This window comes from Entelurus aequoreus, linkage group LG10 (genome assembly GCF_033978785.1).
Source record: "Entelurus aequoreus isolate RoL-2023_Sb linkage group LG10, RoL_Eaeq_v1.1, whole genome shotgun sequence".
Taxonomy (NCBI): Eukaryota; Metazoa; Chordata; class Actinopteri; order Syngnathiformes; family Syngnathidae; genus Entelurus; species Entelurus aequoreus.
Window position 1 is genome coordinate 74,770,103 of NC_084740.1, and position 24,389 is coordinate 74,794,491.

General features: G+C 38.1%; 1 protein-coding gene across 2 annotated transcripts in view; it reads left to right on the forward strand.

Annotated features, from left to right (window-relative positions):
• LOC133658110 (amine oxidase [flavin-containing]-like) overlaps window positions 1–24,389 on the forward strand; it is a 151,214-nt gene that overhangs the window by 112,569 nt on the left and 14,256 nt on the right. The window lies entirely within an intron of this gene.

Here is a 24,389-nt window from a genome sequence, read left to right on the forward strand (position 1 = left end):
ATCGTCGATTTTCTCTACTAAATCCTTTCAGCAAAAATATGGCAATATCGTGAAATGATCAAGTATGACACATAGAATGGATCTGCTATTCCCGTTTAAATAAAAAAAAAATCATTTCAGTAGGCCTTTAAAGTAAACAAGTTCTACTGGAGGCAGGGTAACAATTTCTATTGGACAAGGGTAGAGAGTTTTCGCCAACCTAAAGCCAACTTTATATCATGCAGGTTTTAGCGTTTTTGTGGTAAAAAAAAACCAACACAATTAATTTAATTGATTCAAAATGTGCTAAGGCTAACCTGGAACAAGGTTTTTTCCACCTGATTCTGTTAACATTTTGCCTCTTGTGACTACAAAGACAAAGCATTTAATTCTCATTTTGGAATGATTAGCATTGCTGCTAATCTGAAAGCCACACTGCAAAAACTGAAATCTATGTAAGATGAAATATTTCAAATAAGGGTGATATTTGCTTATTTTCTGTCTGATAACATAATTATTCTCACTAAGCAGATTTTATGTTAGAGTGTTTTACTTGTTTTAAGGGTTTTGATTCTTAAAGATGTCAGTAAGATATTACAGCTTGTTGCTGAGATTTGATGAGCTATATTGAGTAAAACATGCTTGAAACTAGAATATCAACTGTTGCAAAGCTGTGTCATCAACACTCACAAGTATAAAACTACTTTTTTTAAGTAATAATTTCTTATTTCAAGCACGAAAAAAAAAAATCATGACTTTGACACAATTGTGTCTCATAATTAAAACAGATGACAGCCAAATGGACTTTGCTGTTTTATTTTCGATGAAACAAGAGAAAACACGTACTCATATAGTAGTACAGTTGGCACAGTACAGTAAACTGACACTTAATATTTAAACATTTAACATGTGACATTTCTAACAATTTTGAACAGAAATAGTTCATGCACATTCAGATAAATTCTTCAAAATTACAATTAAAAATGTTTTGGCCGGGGGCCGGGCTGTATATATGCGCACTAATTGACTGAAAGAGCACGCACTTGGCGTGATGATGTCATGTTGTCGATGGAAAAATGCATTTTTAGACCATATGATTTGCCTGAGCGGCTAGGAGACCCCGAGAGTAACAAGCGCTTGCCTTGTGGAATTTCCATTAAGAACAATAAATTTGTTTTTAGCATAAGTTTGCTGGTTTCAAGAAATGTAATGCCGAGCGCATATCGTTATGTCAAGATAATGGCACTAGCATTTACTTCATTTAAGAATATTTTTCAACATATTGAGCAAAAAGTTCTCATATTTTTCTTTTCTACCAAGAAAAGTGCACTTGTTATTAGTGAGAATATACTTTTTGGGTTCATTGAGGTTAGCTAATTTTACTTGTTTTGGAAAGTCTTGACAAGCCAAATGTTCTTGTTCTATTGGCAGATAATTTTGCTTAGTTCAAGTAAAATACCCCTCATTTTTGTATTTTTTTTTCTTGTTTTTGAACACTGACTTTTTGCAGTGCAGACAGTGAAGTACACCAGCGTAGCATCTCTTATCCACACTCAAAAAGTTAACTATGGAATGTTACCTGTCCCCTTTATTCTTGTTAGCATTTCCTAGCATGCCAGGCATTCAGGTACAATTCTGTCTTTGATGTCCTTTTTGTATTTGACCACAGTCATGCAGTAGTTTGCATGACCATAACGGAAAGGCGGCATTGTCCGACTTTCCCACTCTGGAGGTGTCGTTTCAGGCCACCCAGAACTCCGTTCCCGTGTGGATGTAAGGCAGAAATGTTACAATAAAGTTAAAAGTTAAAGGTAAAGTCCCAACAATAGTCACACACACACTAGGTGTGGTGAAATTACCCTCTGCATTTGACCCATACCCTTGTTCACCCCCTGGGACGTGAGGGGAGCAGTGAGCAGCAGCGGTGGTCGCGCTCGGGAATCATTTTGTGGATTTAAATCCCAATTCCAACCCTTGATGCTGAGTGCCAAGCAGGGAGGCAATGGGTCCCATTTTTATAGTCTTTGGTATGACTCGGCCGGGGTTTGAACTCACGACCTTCCAGTCTCAGGGCGGACACTCTAACCACAAGGCCACTGAGCAATAATAATAATAATTTACCGTTGCCACCAAAAAACGTTCCCGTGTGGACAGGGTCTACACCTACTCAGTGGCCTAGTGGTAGTGAAGCATGTTTAGCTATTCCTCGTCCTGCATGGATGATACTTGTAAGAAACGTACTTTATTCGTCGACATAGAGGCGAGGATTAGTGATTTAGAAGATGCTAAAACACTGTCGACTGCGGATGGATGTTAGCTGCTAGCTAGCTAGCCATGTTTTAAAGCACGTCTTCCTGAGGGTGTTTCAGTGTTATAACTTCACCTTTATCTTTACTTTTTAGGCCAAAATGCATCTATTCTCCATTTTCTTTCTACACACTGTGTCTGCTTATACTGTAAGTACTCAGTGATTGTGTGCTGCCGAACATGCTCCTCTGCTCGTAAAACCAGCAATGTCACGACGTGATGACGTGCCGTCATGCCCGTTAAAAAAAAAAAGATTAAAAAAATGGGGAACCAGTACTTTTCAAACAGAGTATAGTACCGTTTTTTATTCATTAGTACCGTGATACTATACTAGTACCGGTATACCGTACAACCCTACTCCAGAAGTAGTTTAATGGAGTCCAAAAGCAGGAGAGCTGACCTCATTAATAACTGTCACGTCCTGATCGTATGTCAAACATCCCTTTTTTTCCCTTCTAAAACATTTGTGGGTCTTAGCCACGGGGTGTCTTCTCCTTCTTCTGTGTGGGTTATTAAGAAGGCAGGAGAGCCAAAACCACAAAGCCACAAGTCACTACGTCTTAGCATCCCTGCGCTCGGGAGGCTTTAAGGCTTTAGCGAGTTATGAGAAGTTGTTTCGAGAGATGAGACGTCTCTACGGGGGGAGAGCACGGTGGGAAAGACGCCACACACGGACCGAGGCGGGTGGTAACAACAACTTTTGGAATGCTGCGTTTACTTCAGTTTTTAGTGTCTCCATTCTGCTGCACTTTTTAGACTAAAACCACATGAATGTCCGTCCTTTCTTTTTGACACTTTCACCCTGGAAGTGGATATCGAGATATTACCGTATTTTTCGGACTATAAGTCGCAGTTTGTTTCATAGTTTGGCCGGGGGTGCGACTTATACTCAGGAGCGACTTATGTGTGAAGTTATTAACACATTAGCGTAAAATATCAAATAATATTATTGATCTCATTCATGTAAGAGACTAGACGTATAAGATTTCATGGGATTTAGCGATTAGGAGTGACAGATTGTTTGGTAAACGTATAGCATGTTCTATATGTATTGTGCATTTTCGGCCGGTGCGACTTATACTCCAGTGCGACTTATACTCCAATGCGACTTATATATGTTTTTTTCCTTCTTTATTATGCATTTTCGGGCGGTGCGACTTATACTCCAGTGCCACTTATATATGTTTTTTTCCTTTTTTATTGTGCATTTTCGGGCGGTGAGACTTATACTCCGGTGCGACTTATACTCCAGTGCGACTTATATATGTTTTTTACCTTCTTTATTGTGCATTTTCGGGCGGTGCGACTTATACTCCAGTGCGACTTATACATGTTTTTTTCCTTCTTTATTATGCATTTTCGGCCGGTGCGATTTATACTCCGGTGCGACTTATACTCCAGTGCGACTTATACATGTTTTTTTCCCTTCTTTATTATGCATTTTCGGCCGGTGCGATTTATACTCCAGTGCGACTTATATATGTTTTTTTCCTTCTTTATTATGCATTTTCGGGCGGTGAGACTTATACTCTGGTGCGACTTATACTCCAGTGCGACTTATATATGTTTTTTACCTTCTTTATTGTGCATTTTCGGGCGGTGCGACTTATACTCCGGTGCGACTTATATATGTTTTTTACCTTCTTTATTGTGCATTTTCGGGCGGTGCGACTTATACTCCAGTGCGACTTATACATGTTTTTTTCCTTTTTTATTATGCATTTTCGGCCGGTGCGATTTATACTCCGGTGCGACTTATACATGTTTTTTTCCTTCTTTATTATGCATTTTCGGCCGGTGCGATTTATACTCCAGTGCGACTTATGCTCCAGTGCGACTTATATATGTTTTTTTCCTTCTTTATTATGCATTTTTGGGCGGTGAGACTTATAGTCTGGTGCGACTTATACTCCAGTGCGACTTATATATGTTTTTTACCTTCTTTATTGTGCATTTTCGGGCGGTGCGACTTATACTCCAGTGCGACTTATACGTGTTTTTTTCCTTCTTTATTATGCATTTTCGGCCGGTGCGATTTATACTCCAGTGCGACTTATGCTCCAGTGCGACTTATATATGTTTTTTTCCTTCTTTATTATGCATTTTCGGGCGGTGAGACTTATACTCTGGTGCGACTTATACTCCAGTGCGACTTATATATGTTTTTTTCCTTCTTTATTATGCATTTTCGGCCGGTGCGACTTATACTCCGGTGCGACTTATACTCCAGTGCGACTTATATATGTTTTTTTCCTTCTTTATTATGCATTTTCGGCTGGTGCGACTTATACTCCGGTGCGACTTATATATGTTTTTTTCCTTCTTTGTTGTGCATTTTCGGCCGGTGCGACTTATACTCCGGTGCGACTTATATATGTTTTTTTCCTTCTTTATTATGCATTTTCGGCCGGTGCGACTTATACTCCGAAGCGACTAATACTCCGAAAAATACGGTACTTCGAGGTTGGTAAGCACAACCAGAATTAATCCGTACATTAGGCGCACCAGGTTACCAAGCACACTGTCAATTTTTGAGAGAGTCCGAAATATACGATATTCCAAGATTTTTTTTTTTTTTTTATAAAAAAAAGAGGATTACTTACCAGGATTACATTTTAAAATCAAACGCAGACACATCTGGAGTTGTCATGATCTGTGGTCTGGATTATGTTTTTGTTATTTTCTGTTTGTTTTGGACTCATTTAGTTCCTGTTTGCGCTCCCTTGTTTGTTTACCGTATTTTTCGGAGTATAAGTCGCACCGGCCGAAAATGCATAATAAAGAAGGAAAAAAACATATATAAGTCTAATTTTTTGGGGAAATTGTATTTATTTGATAAAACCCAACACCAGGAATAGACATTTGAAAGGCAATTTAAAATAAATAAAGAATAGTGAACAGCAGGCTGAATAAGTGTACGTTATATGAGGCATAAATAACCACCTGAGAACGTGCCAGATATGTTAACGTAACATATTATGGTAAGAGTCATTCAAATAACTATAACATATAGAACATGCTATACGTTTACCAAACAATCTGTCACTCCTAATCGCTAAATCCCATGAAATCTTATACGTCTAGTCTTTTACGTGAATGACATCAATAATATTATTTGGTATTTTACGCTAATGTGTTAATCATTTCACACATAAGTCGCTCCCCCGGCCAAACTATGAAAAAAACTGCGACTTATAGTCTGAAAAATACGGTAGTTACCATGGCGACTTATTAGTTTCACCTGCCTCATGTGTTCCGGACACGCACCTGCTCTTATTAAGAGACTATTATTTAAGCCTGTCTTTGCCAGTTAGTCGGGCTGGCGACATTGCTCTTTTCATGCTTGTTTCATGCCATTGCTTCATTCATGCCGCAGTTTCATGCCATTGCTTCATTCATGCCATAGTTTGGTTAGTTGTTTTCTATGTCCATAGTTCAGTCTAAGTGTTAGCGTATGTTTCCTGCGTTAAGTTTTATGTTCCTTAGCCTCTCGTGCAATCGGCACGCTTTCCTTTTGTTTTAATTCCTGTCTTTTGTCCTTTGTAGTTAGATTAATAATAAATATTGTTACGATCGGGTTGCATGATGATGCAGGGTATGTTCTCCCAGGTTGCAAAGGACGAATCCGGACAGGACTTGCAGGTAAGGACTTGATTTAATAGTAAAACAACACAAAAACAGGTACAAAACAGAAAACAAACCGACTGGATAAGGTGCCGAGTGCACCGGAAGTTAAGGCTACAACTTAGCACAGACTAAGATCACTAGCAGGGACTAGGACACAACAAAAACTCACGTAACAGTCGCGTGACGCAAATAAAGAAGCCAGACCGACTGACTGGAAAAGGCAGGCTTAAATAATGTCAGTGATTGCAAACAGGTGAGTGTCCGGAACACAAGCGGCAGGTGAAAATAATAAGTAGCTATGGAAACCAACTCAGAGGTCCACAAACAGGAACTAAAGGAGTCCAAAACTAACAGAAAAACCCAAGGAACTCGAAAAACCCAAACAGAACATGATCCGGGCAGCGGATCACAACAAAATATGTTCCTACCTGCTACCTTTGTTCAGAAAAGTCCGATTGTATCCCGGGAGAACAATCCTCGCAGTAAGCTGCGAAAATTCCCTCGTCGTGACAGGAGTAAGCACACTTTGAGACACTTTACGACATAACACTGAATTCCACAATTGAACTAACCATGAAAATTTACCGGAAACTTTCTGGGAATTTTTCGAAAAATTGCTCTGCAACCTCATTCACACGGGATCTGAAAATTGGCGGATAAGAAACAGAATTTAGGAATTGCTAATTGCTAAAAATTTGCGTTTTAAACGGGTGCTGTTCAGCCTATGTTACTGCTCCGGTACCACCTCAGTTGTTGATTCGTGACAAGATTCTGTCTAATGATCAAGACTACAGTTTTCCATATTTAGGATTTCATGGTGAACTAGTCTGAGATGCCAAAGCCCCCTGGGAAAACTGGATTGTGGAAAGAATAACGACGGCGGGAGAAATAAATAATTGGTGAAACTATAAATAGTTCTTAATCAGTAGCTTTGGATTTTAGACTCTCGGTCTCTGTGATGTCGCAGCGGACTATTATTAGAGCAGATGATTGATGGAAGCCAAGACATATTGCATCCAACGTCTAAAACAGTCCTAATAAAGAGGGCGCGAGTGAATCAATGACATTGTGTGTCTAAATGCGACACCATGACGCCCCCCTGTCCAGACTACCTACTGTTGCAGCCATGTGTCGTGTACACCAGGACTCTGAGTGAACGCATCCATTCGTCACGCACAGTGGGCCGCGTATAAATATCCGCGGCCCACTTAACTTATGGGTTTGTGTTGTCACATTTGCAAAGCTGCACTTGTCAAAAAGTAAGTTGTGTTTGCGTGGACGCTTTGCTCGAGGGGCGGGAGAGTGCTGGTTGGTGGTGGTGGCAGTGGTGGGGGGGGGTTTCTCAACATTGTTGGGATGCTGATGGGGTGGCACGTGGGGCCGGTCGCAGGGCAGGCGGATCTTCGCCGGGATTCGCAGCTTTATCGCCGGGGTAGACCGGCCGGCAGCTGAGTACACACGGTGGTCTGCCAGGGATGGCGCTAAAGGGGCTTTGGTGCTGGGCGGCATGGGTCAGAGGGCTCAAGAGAGGGGTGCCCCAGGGACGGTAATAAAGCTAAGATATAAATGGGCAGTGTACATGATAACATTTTCAACGCTATTTAACTACTTTCGAAGGGGAACTGCACTTTTTTTTTGGAATTAGTAATGTTATTATAAGCGCTAACGCAGACAAACTATTTCTAGCAGCGCCGTGATCACTAGCTTATGTGGCTATGTTGACATTAGGGATGTCACGGTCATACTTGCAACCCTCCCAAATTTTCCGGGAGACTCCCGAATTTCAGTCTCCCGGGACAACCATTCTCCCGAATTTCTCCCGATTTCCAGCCGGACAACAACCCTCCAGGTCCATGCAGACCTGAGTGAGGACAGCCTGTCGTCACGTCCGCTTTTCCTCCATATAAACAGCGTGCCGGCCCAGTCGCGGTATAACATCTACGGCTTTTAGAGAGTGCACAACTGCACACACAACAAGAAGGAGACGAAGCAGAAGAACGAAGAAGAGACAGTCATGGCGAAGACGAGTAAGAAGAAGAAGTACGCTTGCAAGTTCCAAAATGATTGGAAACAAGAATTTCAGTTCACCCGGGACAGCTCGAAGGGGAAGGGGTATGCTGCCTGCAAATTTTGTAGATCAGACTTCTCCATTGAACACGGTGGCCGAATGGATAAAATCACTCATGAACGGTCAGAGAAGCACAAGGCGGCGGCAACGCAGCACCGGTCACAGCCCAGTATTATGGGCCACCTTGCTAAATGGAGACCCGAGGGTGTAACACAGGGGTCACCAACCTTTTTGAAACCAAGAGCTACTTCTTGGGTACTGATTAATACGAAGGGCTACCAGTTGGATACACACCTCAATAAATTGCCAGAAATAGCCAATTTGCTCAATTTACCTTTAACTCTATGTTATTATTAATAATTAATGATATTTACACTTAATTGAACGGTTTAAAAGAGGAGAAAATACGGAAAAAAATGACAATTACATTTTGAAACATAGTTTATCTTCAATTTCGACTCTATAAAATTCAAGATTCAACGGAAAAAAAGAAGAGAAAAACTAGCTAATTCAAATCTTTTTGAAAAAATTAAAAAAAGAATTTATGGAACATCATTAGTAATTTTTCCTGATTAAGATTCATTTTAGAATTTTGATGACATGTTTTAAATAGGTTAAAATCCAATCTGCACTTTGTTAGAATATATAACAAATTGGACCGAGCTGTATTTCTAACAAAGACAAATCATTATTTCTTCTAGATTTTCCAGAACAAATTTTTTAAAATAAATTAAAAAGACTTTGAAATAAGATTTAAATTTCATTCTACAGATTTTCTAGATTTGCCAGAATATTTTTTTTGAATTTTAATCATAATAAGTTTGAAGAAATATTTCACAAATATTCTTCGTCGAAAAAACAGAAGCTAAAATGAAGAATTAAATCAAAATTTATTTATTATTATTTACAATAAAAAAATAAATTTACTTGAACATTGATTTAAATTGTCAGGAAAGAAGAGGAAGGAATTTAAAAGGTAAAAAAGGTATATGTGTTTAAAAATCCTAAAATCATTTTTAAGGTTGTATTTTTTCTCTAAAATTGTCTTTCTGAAAGTTATTAGAAGCAAAGTTAAAAAATGTATGCATTTATTTAAACAAGTGAAGACCAAGTCTTTAAAAGATTTTCTTGGATTTTCAAATTCTATTTGAGTTTTGTCTCTCTTAGAATTAAAAATGTCGAGCAAAGCGAGACCAGCTTGCTAGTAAATAAATAAAATTTAAAAAATAGAGGTAGCTCACTGGTAAGTGCTGCTATTTGAGCTATTTTTAGAACAGGCCAGCAGGCTACTCATCTGGTCCTTACGGGCTACCTGGTGCCCGCGGGCACCGCGTTGGTGACCCCTGGTGTAACATATGCCGAGACAAAGATGGCTATGCTGATAGCTGCAAGCAACATCCCGTTCTCATTTGCGGATGTTTTCAACAAATCCGTGAAGGATATTTTTCCAGATTCAGAGATTGCTCGCCAGTACTCAAATGGCAGAACAAAGGCTACTCAAATAGTGAAAGGTAAGTGTTTTTTTTTTTAAAGTAAGCAGCAAGTGCAGTACAGTTAGTAGATCAACTGTGTTTTCATTACTGTTTATTTGATAGGTACCCCCCGGATCCGCCCACCCAGACCCCGCCCAATCTCCCAAATTCGGAGGTCTAAAGGTTGGCAAGTATGGTCACGGTATGAACATTTCTTATCACGTTTATTGTGACCAAAATCGTCACGGTTTTCATTATTATCGCGGTATTTTTAGACGTGCTCAACATTTCCAAAAAGTGCCAATACTGAAATCTGAAGCAAAAGAGCAACACATTCCAAAATGATTTTCTTTGTCGGAGAAACGTTAAATAATAACACTGTTCCATGGACTTGAAATAGAAATTGAATGTGCACATGAAAGCAACACAAGCATTATAAACAAAGTAGTATGGCAGAAACATAATAATAACACATAAATACAAATTGAAAATTGTGCAAGATGGAACCTCATAAGAGGTAAACAAATAAAACAAATGTAAGAATTGTGAAAGATGGCACCTAGTGGCCATAAGACGTAACTGCACTTTTTGTCTATATCGATAAAAATAGTGTTCATATAAAATCTAGTCTTACAATTAGGACTGCATGATTATGGCCAAAAAATAATCACAATTATTAATCAGGATTATTCATTATGTTTGGTAAAGCAGTGTTGGGGTGTGAACGCGACGACATCATTTAATTTGTAAGGCTAGAGGTACCGGTAAACATGATCTATATATTTAAAGACACATATGTTTTTTTGTTCATTAATAGTATCAACGTGTCATCTTTTTCTCATTGCATGATGCCTTTATCTCCGTTTTAACATTTTGATAGAGAAAAGTATTTTTTTTCTAATTATGCACATGTGCATGTACTAATGTGTGTACATGTACATGCTGTAACGGGACAGATCCATTTAGAGTTGGAGCAGAAATATGTCAAAAAGGAATTAACTATACACCATCAAACATTAACAACATGCTGTGTCACATGGATGTTTAAAGGCCTACTGAAATGAAATGTTTGTATTTAAACGGGGATAGCAGATCCATTCTATGTGTCATACTTGATCATTTCGCGATATTGCCATATTTTTGCTAAAAGGATTTAGTATAGAACAACGACGATAAAGTTCGCAACTTTTGGTCGCTGATAAAAAAAAAGCCTTGCCTATACCGGAAGTAGCGTGACGTCACAAGAGCTAGTATTCCTCACAATTCCCCGTTGTTTACAATGGAGCGAGAGAGATTCGGACCGAGAAAGCGACGATTACCCCATTAATTTGAGCGAGGATTAAAGATTTGTGGATGAGGAACGTTAGAGTGAAGGACTAGAGTGTAGTGAAGGGCGTATCTTTTTTCGCTCTGACCGTAACTTAGGTACAAGGTTTCATTGGATTCCACACTCTCTCCTTTTTCTATTGTGGATCACGAATTTGTATTTTTAACCACCCCGGATACTATATCCTCTTGAAAATGAGAGTCGAGAACGCGAAATGGACATTCACAGTGACTTTTATCTCCACGACAATACATCGGTGAAGCTCTTTAGCTACAGAGCTAACGTGATAGCATCAGGTTTAAATGCAGATAGAAACAAAATACAAAAAAACCCTGACTGGAAGGATAGACAGAAGATCAACAATACTATTAAACCATGGACATGTAAATACACGGTTAATAATTTCCAGCTTGGCGAAGCTTAACAATGCTGTGTTGCTAACGACGCCATTGAAGCTAACTTATCAACCGGACCTCACAGAGCTATGCTAAAAACATTAGCTCTCCACCTACACCAGCCAGCCCTCATCTGCTCATCAACACCCGTGCTCACCTGCGTTCCAGCGATCGACGGTGCGACGAAGGACTTCACCCGATCACAGATGCGGTCGGCGAGACGGAGGAAGTTAAGGTGAGTTCGGCGGCTAACGCGTCTGCTATCCATCTCTGTCTTCCTGGTTGTGTTGCTGTAGTCCGCAGCTAATACACCGATCCCACCTACAACTTTCTTTTTTGCAGTCTCCATTGTTCATTAAACAAATTGCAAAAGATTCACCAACACAGATGTCCAGAATACTGTGGAATTTTTCGATGAAAACAGAGTATGGTGACACATTGGGTCCGAATACTTCCGTTGCCGTCGTGACGTCACGCGCATACGTCATCATACATAGACGTTTTCAAGCGGAAGTTTCCCGGGAAATTTAAAATGGCACTTTATAAGTTAACCCGGCCGTATTGGCATGTGTTGCAATGTTAAGATTTCATCATTGATATATAAACTATCAGACTGCGTGGTCGCTAGTAGTGGCTTTCAGTAGGCCTTTAAAGTCATTTTTCATAGTAATAAAAAAACATTGTTTACTTTTTGATATCAATATAAAACACAAAGCAGTTTGACTAATGAAGATCAAATCTAATTAGCAAGATGTGTTCTTCCCCAACAACACCATGTGGTTGAGTGCGACAGTTTGGCCAAATAAACAGGAGTGACACCTCTCGCATTTAATACACAATCGTCGTACCTCAGCGTGTTGATACTTCAGTCTGTGTTCAATTCGATGAGATGACAAAACATTTGAGCTAGTGTTGATGTTATCTGACCACTGACAACGTTAGCAGTTAAATAAAGGACAAGTGATCATGCCAGTAAACAAACTAAAGACTTTACTGTATAAAGAAGTTGTGACAACGTTCAGGACACATCGCCTGCAGCATGTTTCCTCACCTCATTAACTCTCAGTCACAGCAGGTGAGAGGACGCAGTGTTGAGAAAATGAAAGCAACATCAAATATTTTCGTCCTTCGCTGAATACTTTTAGGTGCGAGACAAATGCGTCTGTCTCCAATATTGTCCACACCTGTCGCACTCGCCATCTTGCAGCAGTGGGCTCTTAAAAGCACGCCAAGATTCTACACTACGGAAGTGAAGCGATGGAAATAAAGTGAAACGAAGCGTTCGGCTCCCTTTACTCCGAGGGAAAATCTCCTGGAGCGAGGTCCGTGTAGTTGCTTTGCGCCGTGTTTTGTCGAGCAAAACGCCGCTGGTGGCGATATCGTTTCCAGGAAGTAAGCAGTGTTGCCTAAAATGCATTAATAAATTACGGTTTTTCAATCATTACAAATTTAAACGGTATTACATTCACTGTACAAACACAGATATACACATAATGTACATATACAAGTACATATGCACACATACACTCATGCACATAATCACGTTTCATCAAACATATATTAATGTTGTTGCCCTAGGGCAGGGGTCACCAACGCGGTGCCCGCGGGCACCAGGTAGCCCGTAAGGACCAGATGAGTAGCCCGCTGGCCTGTTCTAAAAATAGCTCAAATAGCAGCACTTACCAGTGAGCTGCCTCTATTTTTTAAATTGTATTTATTAAGCTGGTCTCGCTTTGCTCGACATTTTTAATTCTAAGAGAGACAAAACTCAAATAGAATTTGAAAATCCAAGAAAATCTTTTAAAGACTTGGTCTTCACTTGTTTAAATAAATGCATACATTTTTTTACTTTGCTTCTTATAACTTTCAGAAAGACAATTTTAGAGACAAAATACAACCTTAAAAATGATTTTAGGATTTTTAAACACATATACCTTTTTTACCTTTTAAATTCCTTCCTCTTCTTTCCTGACAATTTAAATCAATGTTCAAGTAAATTTATTTTTTTATTGTAAAGAATAATAAATACATTTTGATTTAATTCTTCATTTTAGCTTCTGTTTTTTCGACGAAGAATATTTGTGAAATATCTTCAAACTTATTATGATTAATTAAATTTGATTTATTTACTAGCAAGCTGGTCTCGCTTTGCTCGACATTTTTAATTCTAAGAGAGACACAACTCAAATAGTATTTGAAAATCCAAGAAAATATTTTAAAGACTTGGTCTTCACTAACTGACAAAGAAACAGATAACAGATTTGGTGTCCAGTTCAAAGTGTGACATGATTTATTTAAAAATTTGAGAGTTGACTTTTGTATTTTACATCAATCAATCAATCACATGAGTTATTATTTGTACAAACATGGTGCAAAGTAATTCATGATTTGTTCAAAAATGTTAGTGGCTAGCTAGTTAAAATGGGATATTGTGATTTCACAAGACTGTCTTAGAAGTGATCATTTGAAAATGTTCAATTTGAAAAATGTGCACTTAGAGAAAATATAAAAATAAAGTGTTGCATATTAATATTTATCTGTTTCTATATATATTTATTGTGAGAAATCATTAAGATGATCAGTGTTTCCACAAAGATAAATATCATTAATTATTAATAATAACATAGAGTTAAAGGTAAATTGAGCAAATTGGCTATTTCTGGCAATTTATTTAAGTGTGTATCAAACTGGTAGCCCTTCGCATTAATCAGTACCCAAGAAGTAGCTCTTGGTGTCAAAAAGGTTGGTGACCCCTCCCCTAGGGTAAACTGGGTATAACAAATGGCACTCTGACAAAGCTTAACCTATTGTTACTATAACAATCTACAAGGTTAATGTAGGTTGCTTCTCTTTCTTCCCCCCCATTTTTCTGCATTCTTTCGTATCCAAAGTTGTCATTACGTATATGTATTGTTGCATTTGAACAACTGTATTGTTGATAATGAAGGTAAAGTATTGGTATTGTTCATTATCAATAGCGCTATTTCTATTGGTATTTGTATTGCTCCATTTTTAGTGTAATAAAGCTCATTGTCATTTCTGTATTATTTTTTATTTTCGCTAACTGCTTATTTGCTATTACTTTTACCATCATATTTGTACATGTCGTATTTGCTGATGTTGCTCTATTGTTGTTGTTGTTGTTGTGTTTGCTGTTGTTGTTTTTGTCTCTCTGTCTAATCCCCCTCTTGTCCCCACAATTCCCCCCTCTGTCTTCCTTTTTTTCTCTTTCTATCCCCTCCTGCTCCGGCCCGGCTGCACCAAATGATAATATAAATACATTTAATAAAGTCAAATACAAATAAGGCAACAAGAGAAGTATCCTACACTTCTCTTTTGTAAAGTACATCTGAACAGCCGATACGGGCATCTACATCTGCTATATGATTTGCCTGAGAAGCTGGACAGGACATAAAAAAAACAAAAACAAAAAAAAACGGTATTACTAACCGTCTGTGTATCGTTATATCGTTTACCGTTACATCCCTAGTTGACATCATCGGCTAGTGATCTGCTTCCTCGCCTCGGTGCTCGTGAAAGTTAATCTTAGATCATACATCATGCCTCTCACCTTGATAGTTGAAGGGTGAGGATGTAATCCGACAAGTTGGTACACTTTGACAGCCAATTTAGACCTGGTAATGGCGAGAAAGACACAAAATGAAGCTTGATTCTACCCTCATTTTCCTTGAAGGATTATGAGTCACTCTTCATCTAAAAGGGAGTATAACAAAATTCTATGTTATAGTAATCTAGTTCTGATGTCATAGATTTAACTGCTGGATGATGATAAATGTTAAAATGTCCCTTAAAACAATGCTTGTTACAGTTAATAATGGTTTTCTATGTACATTATTTCCTGCGAGTGTTAGAACAGTTTCCTTTGGATGACAGTTAAAAAATGATACTTTGAAACACTGCATCTGTTACAGATAACAGTTTTGTAATGGCGACTGTTTGACCCTGAAACAGATTATCTCTATGTCCATTATTTCCTGCGAGTGTTAGAACAGTGTCCTGTAAGAGACTGTTTTGTATACTAAAGTTTCCTTTGGATGACAGTTAAGTAATGATACTTTGAAACACTGCATCTGTTACAGTTAACAGTTTGACCCTGGAACAGTTTATTTTTAAATTTCCCTTATTTCCTTTAGTAGTTTGACATGTTGCACCTCAGAAGTAACAGTTGACAATGTTAATATGTACCTTATAACATGCCTGCATGACGGCTTCGGTGTTAAGGTGGCTCATAAAGGTTTCTGACCGTGATTTTCAATAAAGGTTTGAATCAGCCAAATTCGTAACTATTCCAAAGGCCCTTACCGAAGTGACACCGCCAACTATTGGCTTGGCCCGCTTTCACAGGTTGGCGTGACTAGGGATTTTTTCTGAGAAGGAGTTGTTTGCACTGCAAAAAGTCAGTGTTCAAAAACAAGAAAAAATCATACAAATATTAGGGGTATTTTATTTGAACTAAGCAAAATTATCTGCCAATAGAACAAGAAAATTTGGCTTGTCAAGACTTTCCAAAACAAGTCAAATTAGCTAACCTCAATTAACCCAAAAAATACCTTAAAATAAGTATATTCTCACTAATAACAAGTGCACTTTTCTTGGTAGAAAAAAAAGAGACCTTTTTTGCTGAATATGTTGAAAAATATTCTTAAATGAAGTACATGCTAGTGCCATTATCTGGACATAATGATATGCGCTCGGCATTACATTTCTTGAAACCAGCAAACTTATACTAAAAACTAATTTATTGTTCTTAATGGAAAGGCAACAAGGCAAGCGCTTGTTACTCTCGGGGTCTCCTAGCCGCTCAGGCAAATCATATGGTCTAAAAATGCATTTTTCCGTCGATAACATGATATCATCGCGCCGAGTGCGTGCTCTTTCAGTCAATTAGTGCGCATATATACAGCCCGGCCCCCGGCCTAAATGTTTTTAATTGTAATTTTGAGGAATTTATCTGAATGTGCATGAACTATTTCTGTTCAAAATTGTTTGAAATGTCACATTTTAAATGTTTAAATATTAACTGTCATTAATTTTTTTAGTTGATGTAGATGCCCATATAGGCTGTTCAGATTTACTTTACAAAAGAGAAGTGTAGGATACTTCTTTTGTTGCCTTATTTGTATTTGACCACTACTGTTTTCTGTTTATTTGTTACTGACTGTGGCAGGACACCTCTGCCTCTGTTTCACTTTATGTTGCTGGTAAATAATATGGTTGTAGTAGTAGGCTAAAGTTGAATTATTTAGTATGCACTAATTAAAGGGGCAGAGATTTAAGAGACATTTTAGCTTTTATATTTTATAAGATATATTTTTTGTAAGAACCACAATTAATAAATATATATCAGTGAATAACGTATTGTTCAAATCTGTATATAAATATGTACATAAAGTGTTGTAATTATATTATGGATGGATGGATGAATGGATGGACGTTTAAAACAAAACTGTTATTATTAATTAGTAAGTATACATTTTTTGAGCCTTTTTAGAGAAAATCATATCATTGTAGTAAATTATGCAAATTACTCGATGATGTCATGGTGACCACGCCCATAGCCACGCCCCCACCGCCACAGGTATCTTGGCAGTTTATGGGAAACACTGATTTTCTATTGTTTCATTGAAAATAAAACAGCAAAGTCCATTTGGCTGTCATCTGTTTTAATTATGAGACACAATTGTGTCAAAATCATGATTTATTTATTTTTCATGCTTGAAGTAAGAAATGATTACTTTAAAAAAGTAGTTTTATACTTGTGAGTGTTGATGACACAGCTTTGCAACAGTTGATATTCTAGTTTCAAGCATGTTTTACTCAATATAGCTCATCAAATCTCAGCAACAAGCTGTAATATCTTACTGAGATCATTTAGGACCAAAACCCTTAAAACAAGCAAAAGACTAACATACATTCTGCTTCGTGAGAAGAATTATCTTATTAGACAGAAATATCCCCCTTATTTGAGATATTTAATCCTACTTAGATTTCAGTTTTTGCAGTGTGCTTGTCTTTCCCAAGGACACCATCGTGGTCCTGTATGAGTTGTTCCTCTCAGTCGGTTCACGTCATGATGTTCTATTCACCCCCCCTCTTCCCTCCACCTCACCTCCCTCCATTGTTTCACCAGCTTTTAATAAACTAAAGGGCAGATTCCAGGCTGGAATGAGGCAAGGGGGGGTTGGAGGGGTACAGACCCATAGACCTGTCCTACACTCACACACACACACACACACACACCGATACACAGTTTGGCATGTGGAGTGCCAAGCTCTTCAACTGTTCGCTGACGCCAGCTCCCGACACACACATTACGCTAGCCTCCTAAAAGCTAAGCTCCTCACTAAATATATCCCCCAGTGGAGATAAGACAAACAGTGCGTTCGCTCCATGACAGGCATCCCTGCCAGCTCAGCGTCTGTTGTACTTTTCGCTTCTCCGTTGTTGTTATTTATCCTGATTGTTCCTCATATCTATTTCTGGCTGCGTCATGGAGATATGCTGCCATACTGTAGCCACAGGGGTCCTCAATCCACTTTCTCTCTCTCTCTCTCCTCCTCATGGCACAGTACAGTGTGTATAAAACATGCACTAAGCTGCAGCCGAAGCTCAACAATAAGTTTGTTTTATCGCACGACACCAGGTTGAGGCTCAGGTTGTGTCTTTGATGAGACATCATATTTACAATATGATGACGAACACGGTCATAATGGGTGCACTCTGAATTGATTGATTGATTGAGACTTTTATTAGTAGGTTGCACAGTGAAGTACATATTCCGTACAATTGACCACTAAATGGTAACACCCGAATAAGTTTTTCAACTTGTTTAAGTCGGGGTCCACTTAAATTGATTCATGATACAGATATATACTATCATATATACTATCATCATAATACAGTCATCACACAAGATAATCACATTGAATTATTTACATTATTTACAATCAGGGGTGTGGGGGGGGGTAGGATATGGACATCAAGTAGTGGACATAGAGAGAGAGAGAGAGAGAGAGAGAGAGAGAGAGAGAGAGAGAGAGATCAGAAGGCATAGGAAAAAGTATCTGCATTTGATTGTTTACATTTGATTATTAGCATTTGATTATTAGCAATCCGGAGAGGGTGTTAGTTTAGGGTTGTAGCTGCCTGGAGGTGAACTTTTATTGCGGTTTTGAAGGAGGATAGAGATGCCCTTTCTTTTATACCTGTTGGGAGCGCATTCCACATTGATGTGGCATAGAAAGAGAATGAGTTAAGACCTTTGTTAGTTCGGAATCTGGGTTTAACGTGGTTAGTGGAGCTCCCCCTGGTGTTGTGGTTATGGCGGTCATTTGCGTTAAGGAAGTAGTTTGACATGTACTTCGGTATCAGGGAGGTGTAGTGGATTTTATAGACTAGGCCGGGGGTCGGCAACCCGCGGCTCTAGAGCCGCATGCGGCTCTTTAGCGCCGCCCTAGTGGCTCTCTGGAGATTTTTCAAAAATGTATGAAGAATGGAAAAAGATGAGGGGAAAAAATGTATTTTTTTGTTTTAGTATGGTTTCTGTAGGAGGACAAACATGACACAAACCTCCCTAATTGTTATAAATCACACTGTTTATATTAAATATGCTTCACTCGTTCGAGTATTTGGCGAGCGCCGTTTTTTCCTACTTATTTTGGCGGTCCTTGAACTCACCGTATAGTTTGTTTACATGTATACATTTCTCCGACTTTCTAGGACGTGTTTTATGCCACTTTTTCTGTCTCATTTTGTCCACCACACTTTTAACGTCGAGCGTGAGTGCACAAAGGTGAGTTTTGTTGATGTCATTGACTTGTGTGGAGTGCTAATCAGACATATTTAGTCACTGCATGACTGCAAGCTAATCGATGCTAACATGCTATTTAGGCTAGCGATATGTACATATTGCATCACTATGCCTCATTTGTAGCTATATTTGAGGTCATTTAGTTTCCTTTAAGTCCTCTTAATTAAATTTATATCTCATGACACATGTAATATGGCTTTTAATTTTTTGCGGCTCCAGACAGATTTTTTTTTTGTATTTTTGGTCCAATATGGCTCTTTCAACATTTTGGGTTGCCGACCCCTGGACTAGGCTCAGTGCAAGTTGTTTAACTCTGTCCTCCACCCTGAGCCAGCCCACTTTGGAGAAGTGGGTAGGAGTGAGGTGGGATCTGGGGTGGAGGTCTAGAAGTAACCTGACTAGCTTGTTCTGGGATGTTTGGAGTTTAGATTTGAGGGTTTTGGAGGTGCTAGGGTACCAGGAGGTGCATGCGTAATCGAAAAAGGGTTGAACGAGAGTTCCCGCCAGAATCCTCAAGGTGCTTTTGTTGACCAGAGAGGAGATTCTGCAGAGAAATCTCGTTCGTTGGTTAACCTTTCTGATTACCTTGGTTGCCATTTTGTCACAGGAAAGGTTAGCCTCTAGAATGGAACCTAGTTAGGTGACCTCATCTTTCCTGGTGATAACAATGTCACCCATTTTTATAGTGAAGTCATTGACTTTCTTAAGGTTGATGTGGGACCCAAACAGGATGGATTCCGTTTTACCCAAGTGTATGGATAGCGGAATGGTGTGTTTTGCTGTGTTAATATGTGCATCAGCCCGACCTGCTAAAATAAACATTGTCAGGAACACAAAGGCGACACTGACTTTTAGAAAACACCCGACAGTAACAATGTATTCATTCATTTGGATTTTTTTTGTTGGACTTTAATTAACATCATGAAGCCTGCATGAACAATTTCCTCCGATCATGTTTCTGATTGTCTTCGGTGAAAAGCATTATTTTTAGGGATGTCCGATAATATTATCGGCCTATAAATGCTTTAAAAGGTAATATCGGAAATTATCGGTATCGGTTTCAAAATTATCAGTATCGGTTTCAAAAAGTATAATTTATGACTTTTTAAAACGCTGTGTACACGGACGTAGGGAGAAGTACAGAGCGCCAATAAACCTTAAAGGCACTTCCTTTGCGTGCCGGCCCAGTCACATAATATTTACGGCTTTTCAAACACACAAGTGAATGCAAGGCATACTTGGTCAACAGCCATACAGGTCACACTGAGGGTACCCTTATAAACAACTTTAACACTGTTACAAATATGCGCCACACTGTGAACCCACACCAAACAAGAATGACAAACACATTTCGGGAGAACATCCGCACCGTAACACAACATAAACACAACAAAACAAATACCCAGAACCCCTTGCAGCACTAACTCTTCTACCCCCTACCCCCCACCTCAACCACGCCCACCTCAACCTCCTCATGCTCTCTCAAGGAAAGCATGTCCCAAATGCCAAGCTGCTGTTTTGAGGCATGTTAAAAAAAAATGATGCACTTTGTGACTTCAATAATAAATATGGCAGTGCCAATTTGGCACTTTTTTCCATAACTTGAGTTCAATTATTTTGCAAAACCTTGTTACATTGTTTAATGCATCCAGCGGGGCATCACAACAAAATTAGGCATAATAATGTGTTCATTCCACCACTGTATATATCGGTATCGGTTGATATCGGAATCTGTAATTAAGAGTTGGACGATATCGGAATATCGGCAACAAAGCCATTATCGGACATCTCTAATTATTTTATTTCAATTTTTAGATGTATCTCATTTAATTAATTATTTTAATTGTGTTCTTACTTTTACTTCCCTATAAGCCCACGTGGACAATTCCTCTTCCCTTTGATCAACTATCGAGGTTATTGTGCCTTTTTCGGAGATGACTTTCTTGAAGTCTTTGACTGGCAGGGTTGAACACTTTATTTAAAAAAAAAATAAACAAATATATATTTATATTATTTTTGCTGATTTGATAGACACAAAAAAAAATGTAAGCTAATTAACTTTGTCCCTTGTTTTTTTTTTTAACCCATATTGTTTATTTTGCTAAAATATATTTTTCCTCAACTTTAAAGATCTTCTTTTGTGTACTAATTTTATACTATTCAATTTTATTTTATTTGACTAAAAGCCCTTTTTTTTCTTTTTGATTTGGTGTTATTGTGCTTGTCTGGTAATCTTCTTTTCTAAGCCTACTTTGAAGTTATATTTTTGTATTGCTCCTTTTCACAAATGACTTCCTTCATTGTTCTGATCGCTGACGGCTTGCATGGCTTTATAGTTCTACAGTGTTTGGATGTTAAAAAGAGATCTGAAATCAACCTCCCACATGTATGACAGTCATATTCATTCTGTCCTTTATCATTTCCCTCAGCGTGACGAGTGGGTTTTAGCCATCATTTCCTTGTTCCTCGCCGCCGCCGGCCTCGGTGGTCCGCCAGAAGCGAACGAGTCAATCATGAAGCGAGGGATTGTAAACGCATACACCTGTAAGGTCACTGAGAGCGCTATTAACTTCACATTCCCAGCGTTGCACGTCTGGCTGTCACAGCCTGATTAGACTGCGCACCTCAGCCAAGGCAAACACCTTCCTCATGTCCCCCTAATTGCTAACACGCGCACGCCACTCTCTTAAAGATGCTGTACGGAAAAAAAAGAAAAAAAGCAGGTATCTCCAAATTGTATTCTTTTGACAAAAACAACAAAAAACTGCAGAGTCACTTTGGAGGTCCATTTAAATTGTTACTGCGTCAAACTATGCTCATTATGAAACAGACAAAGTTTCTCAGCATTCCTAACTGTCATACAAGCGTACAAAGAAGTTAAAGGAGCCATATGTAAAAATGTGGCCAGAAGTGGTACTGCAACCACGGTCAAAATTCGATGGACTGGGCTACTCCGAGGAACTTCAAACTTCCACTGCCTCTTAGTAGGGGTGGAGGTGCTGGCCTGGGACCATAATAGCTGAATAAACAACCGTTTTGTCAACAACTAATCTCTAACCAACACATTTTACACAGAAATTATGCTATTTTCAGGAAGAAGTACGACATGCCTGCATACAATATCACAACAAATGGCAATCATATGGTTATTGTCAGTACTATTAGAAAACAAAGACTAAAACAAACTACAACCAACGCTAGCAATTAGAGATGTCCGATAATATCGGCCTGCCGATAAATGCTTTAAAATGTAATATCGGATATTATCGATATCGTTTTTTTTTTGTTATCGGTATCGTTTTTTGTTTTTTTTTAAATTAAATCAACATCAAAAATACGAGATACACTTACAAATAGTGCACCAACCCAAAAAAACTCCCTCCCCCATTTACACTCATTCACACAAAAGGGTTGTTTCTTTCTGTTATTAATATTGTGGTTCCTACATTATATATCAATATATATCAATACAGTCTGCAAGGGATACAGTCCGTAAGCACACATGATTGTGCGTGCTGCTGCTCCACTAATAGTACTAACCTTTAACACTTAATTTTACTCATTTTCATTAACTACTAGTTTTTATGTAACTGTTTTTATATTGTTTTACTTTCTTTTTTATTCAAGAAAATGTTTTTAATTTATTTATCTTATTTTTTTTTTTTTTTTTTTTTTTAAAAGGACCTTATCTTCACCATACCTGGTTGTCCAAATTAGGCATAATAATGTGTTAATTCCACGACTGTATGTATCCGTTGATATCGGTATCGGTAATTAAGAGTTGGACAATATAGGAATATCGGCAAAAAAGCCATTATCGGACATTCCTACTAGCAATGGTTACACTGGTGAAAATAAGTAGAGCATGCTTAGCAGCCTAATGCATGCCAAAAACTACAGAGGAGACATTTTACCAAGGTATGCCTATAGCAGGCCTGGGTAAATATTTTGACTCAGGGAGCCAAATTTAGAGAAAAAAATGTGTCTGGGGGCCGGTATATCTATTTTAAGGAAAACTAATACAAAACCTCACAATAAAGTCTGATTGAATGCTAAAAATTTTATGACAGACCGCCTTAAAAACAGAATGGAATTGTATTGTTTTCTATGAAGGATAAAACCCTGAATATTGACAACATATGAACATCACACCCCCTCTCAATCGACATATTTTACAATCAAGCCAAATGCAAGAAAAATGCAACAAACACAGCGAAATATGAACATGAAGGGTAAAAAACTAAAAAACATCTACAATCTGATACATCTGATATATCAGTAAGCTTTAGAACTTTCTTGTAAAAATCTCCTTCCGCGTCTGTCCCTGACACCCACATTTCAGGCTCTGGTAACACTCTGTGGAAACGCTCCCCACCCACACTGCTTGGTGCCTCGTCTGACCTGCTGTGACGTGGATTACCATAGTAACTAGTAGGGTTGTACGGTATACGGGTATTAGTATTGTACCGCGATACTAATGAATCATATTCGGTACCATACCGCCTCTGAAAAGTACCGGTCCGCCACACCCATATATGGTAGAAATGTACCTAAAGATCTTTCATTGTAGTCCTTCTTTTTCGCTATCCCATACTTGCCAACCTTGAGACCGCCGATACCGGGAGGTGGGGGGTGGGGGGTGGGCGTGGTTGGGGGCGTGGTTAAGAGGGGAATATATTTAAGCTACAATTCACCAACTCAAGTTTTTCATATATATATATATATATATATATACATATATATATATATATATATATATATATATATATATATATATACATATATATATATATATATATATACATATATATATATATATATATATATATATATATATATATATATATATATATATATATATATATATATATGTGTGTGTATGAAATACTTGACTTTCAGTGAATTCTAGCTATATATATATTAGAGATGTCCAAATGCGTTAAAATGTAATATCGGAAATTATCGGTATCGGTTTTGTTATTATCAGTATCGTTGTTTTTTTGTTTTTTTTATTAAATCCACATAAAAAACACAAGATACACTTACAATTAGTGCACTAACCCAAAAAACCTCCCTCCCCCATTTACACTCATTCACACAAAAGGGTTGTTTCTTTCTGTTATTAATATTCTGGTTCCTACATTATATATCAATATATATCAATACAGTCTGCAAGGGATACAGTCCGTAAGCACACATGATTGTGCGTGCTGCTGGTCCACTAATAATACTAACCTTTAACAGTTAATTTTACAAATTTTCATTAATTACTAGTTTTTATGTAACTGTTTTTATATTGTTTTACTTTCTTTTATTCAAGAAAATGTTTTTAATTTATTTATCTTATTTTATTTGATTCATTTTTTTCAAAAGTACCTTATCT